This window comes from Etheostoma cragini, chromosome 11 (assembly GCF_013103735.1).
Source record: "Etheostoma cragini isolate CJK2018 chromosome 11, CSU_Ecrag_1.0, whole genome shotgun sequence".
NCBI lineage: Eukaryota > Metazoa > Chordata > Actinopteri > Perciformes > Percidae > Etheostoma > Etheostoma cragini.
In genome coordinates this window covers 3,273,547-3,278,383 of record NC_048417.1, presented here as the reverse complement: position 1 = coordinate 3,278,383, position 4,837 = coordinate 3,273,547, and positions in this window count along the sequence as shown.

Sequence of the window (4,837 nt, the reverse complement as noted above, 5' to 3'; positions counted from 1 at the left end):
TAATTGTGTCTGTCTGATTTGAAACCCCATTTTCTTCCAGATACTGCTCATGTTGTGTTTTCCTGCAGTTTAGCGAGCTGTGAGCAATCAGGATTCCCCGAGTGTGTTTACATTCCCTTTTTTTCCAACAACAGCGCGACAGATGCTGAGGGGTTTGCTCGTTAAATATTTAAGTTGTTTTTCAGCAGATTTCCTTTCATGCAGACGCCCCGACTTCACTCGCTGCCGCCATGAAGTTCGGCATCAACATAACGGTCTATAGGCGTCCATTAAAGTTTTTACACAGAGCCCCGACCGCAGGGTGTTGCTGTAGACATGTTTCCACACTGCAATCCGCACTTTAATCTGCAGTATTTCCACTCTGTCTGTCCTGCAGCTGTGGTAGTTTCCCTTTTAATTCTGAACCCGAGCTTTTAAATGTTATGATGCTAATAAAGAGACTGTCCTCCAAAAATTGGCCTCATAGGTTGTTTGTTCACGCAACAATTAGGACTCATTATTGTTTATAGTAGCGGTGCCCTCTAGTGGCCACAGCAGTTATGACAGGAGCAAAACAGGAAGTAAGGTGACAGGATAAAAACCATAGAAGTAAAATGGATAGAAAGGCCATTTGCATTGAAATTAGCGTAACAGAATGGGCAGAGCGGCAGCCATTGTTGTGTATTCTGTGGCGAGAGGGTAAGTTGTCACCTTGACAACTAACAACAATCGGCATTTTGTTGTTTACCCAATAAATGACCACGGCAAACGCAGGACTTTCACCCGGGAGGCCGGTGTTTGAGTCCCATTTTAACCCTCGTGTCCTCGGGTCAAATTGAACCATTTTCACATATCGATGTTCTTTTTATCTACCCAAAATAAAATGGTTGATTCCACATAACGGTCTTTTGGGGGGATCTAGATGGGTAATTTTGGGGCGTCTTATTCAATTTTATAGCATTTGAAATAGTATTGAGTAAAAGTTGCCATATTCCAGTCTGTGATTATCCATCAACGTACTTTCCTTTAATTTCAGTCTAAATAATTCCTAATTTCAGCTTTTCTAACTCAAACATTAGGTATAATTTAAATAAATGAGGTTTATTGACCACAAATTCCAAAAATAACTGTAAAACTGAAGTTAGTTTTACGTAGTGTTGAAAACGTCAAAAGGGACAAACATTGGGAAAAAAGCATAAAAAATGTTGAAAAAGGGACAAAAACATAAGAAAAAGTTTAAAATATTGATACAAAGCATCAACAGAATTGTTAATTTTCAATTTTAACGGGAAGATAACACAAGGGTTAAATTAAAAATAGCAAATTTAGATAAGAGGATCATATTAGAGGGGAAGAACAAAGGACAGATATCCTTTATGGTTTGGAGGATTGGTTGAATTTTAAGACATAGTTTCGATATTTGTTCAGTGAAGTACTTCTCTATATACAGTGTGCTAGTAGTAGTATTAGTAGTAGTGGTTAGTATTAGTTAGTAGTACCGACACTGCAGCTAAGCAATTTCCTGTTGAGGACGGGGTCTAAACGCATTTAAGACACCTAAACACACCTGTGTCAGTTAACTGTGATGTTAGCTCTATGTGTTGGAAAGCTAAGGCCTGTGAGAACATAATACTGCATAGCTTTGTATTTCACTCACATTTTAACTAGAACACATCAGATCTAATGGAAAAAAGTGCTTTAACTTAACTTAAAGAAATGTAGTTAGCCTAAAACTGGGTGATGACAAGTGTCCATGCCGAGCGTCAGGATCTCTTCCTGTTGATGCGTCACGTCTCGTTGTCTCTGGATCCATTTTCGTCTTCCTAAAAACTTATTTCTCTCTCCCCTTGACCTCTCATGCAAACTTAGTCCTGGGTTCTTTCCATCGTTGGCAGTGCAGCCCACCACACAACAGCTTTTAGGTGTTTTTCTTGATGTTTGCCAGCAGACGGACTTGAAGAGGAGGTCCTTTCACGCGTTACAAAGTCAACAGAGAGAGATGAATTGTTTCCCCCTCCGGTGTGTGCTGGACTTACAGCAAATACGTTCTGCCTCAGTAGTACTTATTGTTTAGGCAACTGAAGCTATTCACGTGGGTTAAGTGAAAGATAGTAGTCATGGTAACATCATAAAGAGTCATCAGGATGTGGGATGCCAAGACTGAAGACAAAGACTTCCACATCTATTCATTACTTCCTGGCTAAACACTGACATGCCTCACAGTTAATATTAACTGATGATACACAATAGTTCATGATTTAAAGAAAACCGTATGTACACACGTCAAGGTGGACTCAAGTCAACTCCCGCTGAGAACGGTCTCACGAAACTATGGTGGGAAGTGGAGGAAGGCAAAGTGTCAATAGGTGCTCGGAGGTCGGTGTTCCCGCCTTTGTGTGGTTACTTCCAGCTTTTCTTTCAGAGGAACAGCTGGAACTGACATCTGCACACCAGGAGCTGAGTCATGCTTCATTGTGCTTATCTGGGCTTCACTTGCTCACAGTAAGCAGTGTTTTTGTACCATCAGACAGTACAATCAGGTGGCTTACAGAGCGTTCTCTCTGACGCTGCACATTTGCCGTTCAGCTCGTTTTCTTTTAAAGGTGGAACACTGGAATCATCCTGCTAACAAGAGATGTACAGATAGATGTAGAGATATAGTTTATGTAAGGATAATGTGTTTACACATCGAAAATAGCAACAAAAACAAAGATACAAAAACTAGATGGGCTAACTAGTCTTCATTATGAACCTAAATATATATATATGGAACGGATCAATATCTGCGTAGGGACCTCATTCCTTGAGTGTGACACAGGTGTTCTGTGGTTATATCCTTAATTTCAGCTTTCACCTATCACATTTGGCTGGCATACACAGGTGTACACACACATTTGGCTGGCATACACAGGTGTACACACACATTTGACTATTTGCACTCACAAACTTTAGCTGCAAAGTTCAAAATAAATCTCAAAATGACAAACAAATTAAGTAAAAAATCTACACTCCAGTCATGCCTCAGTGTTTTTTGTCTGTCGAGTGGCACAGGCACACAGTTCTCACTCAGCCAAATATTCACACAGACGCTCAGTCTACCCAGAAGCCATCAGTGCATTCGCCTGAAGACAGAGGTTTGCAGGATCTACAATACGTGCCAGAAGAGTCTGCAATAATGGCTCCATGTGTTCCATGTGCAAGCACGTACTGTAACATGTTTATGATCTATTCTACAATCTGCCTAATGTCACACTGCATATTTTCATATATAAAAGAAACCCCATGCATTTTAACGAGCCGATGTGTTACATTGAATATGAATGAAATTATTTGTAATCCGGTAGTTCACTGTATGTACTTGTGTTTTCTTCTGGGTTTGTGGGGATGAAAGCTTGCTCAATTTTATGGCTATATGAATCCCGAAACAATCTGTTGGGTGTTCTGAGTTATTTTGCAGTGTGTATTAGCTGTCCGCCCCGTAGCGCGAGTGTTATAGACGTGCTGGGGCTGCCTGCTTATCTGTCAAATGTGAACCCAGAGTCTGATTCATTGCAGACAGTCAGTTGATTTATTTCAGACAGGAGACTCAGAGTCAATCAATTCCTGCCTTCTCCGCCTTGTCATTCATCACACTGATCTCAATGCTGCATAAATAAATCAAATATGTATATTCTACTTTTAGTTGCCTTTGCTTTTTAGACGTCGGCCTTGTCCATCACTTTGGCACACACTGAAATATCTCAACAAATATTGGATGAATTATTTATTTGGTTCGTTTCCAGACGGTACGCAGCAGTACAGAAAAAGATGCAGGCCTCCAATCCATCACTTCTCCACCCAAAACAACACAAAGTAAAACTAAAGGGAAGTCAACGCTGAAGCTCCTTAAAGCTGTGTTCTCTCTAACTTCCACCAGGGGGCGACTCCTCTGGCTCCAACGAGAAGTCTGTTTCTATAGAAGTCAATGAGAAAATTAGCCTACTTGATTTATTACCTCAGTAAACATTTTCATAATTAGTTAATCGTCTCAATGGCTAGTTGGAAGTCTTCTTTAACACAGCGTGATGTTTGTTTTGTTGTCCCATTTATTTCAAAAACAGACAGTAAAGCAGGGGATGCTTTAGCACCTGTCAGTCAGGACAGAAGCTAAGTGATGCTAACCATGCTAACACTGTGGAGATTAAAATAAACGACCTCAACATGTTCTTGGCAGCTGTCCGTGTTTTTATCTTAAACTTTGACCCTCTGTGTGATTTCACTTCCTTAACGTTAACTGGAACATTAATGTCGCCTAGAAATGTCTTGTTCAGCGTTCTGCCAACTGAGCGAGCGTTAGCTAGTAACTTAACGGAAGGTTTGCAGATTTTCTCTCGTCCATGCAGATGAACGGCGGCGGTACTCTGAGGTTTGTGCTTCAGAAGGGTTGGAAATCTCCAACTTTCCCTCTGTAGCGTTTCGCTTAGCCAAGCACCATTGCAGACATAAACAACACTAGCGACGGCCAAATTGCCAAACTTGAGACTTCAAAACAGCGGTCCACAAACCAATGGGTAACGTCACTGCTGCTACGTCCATTATCATTATTACAGTCTATGGTAGTCTCACTGAGTCACTCTGTATGTACAGTGGTGCTCATTAGTTTATGAACCCACGCTGAAGTTGACGAAAAAGAGGAGGAAAAAAAGATTGACTTTTGGAAATTGATCTTAATGCCTTAATTAAAATAAGTTGGAAAAATCCAACCATTAAAGACACCAATGTTCTTTGTGAATGAATAATGTATCGTGAATAAGAAAATGGTCTACCTTAAAATACAGGTGGAATAAGTATACACCGCCCCCCCCATGTTAAAATACAG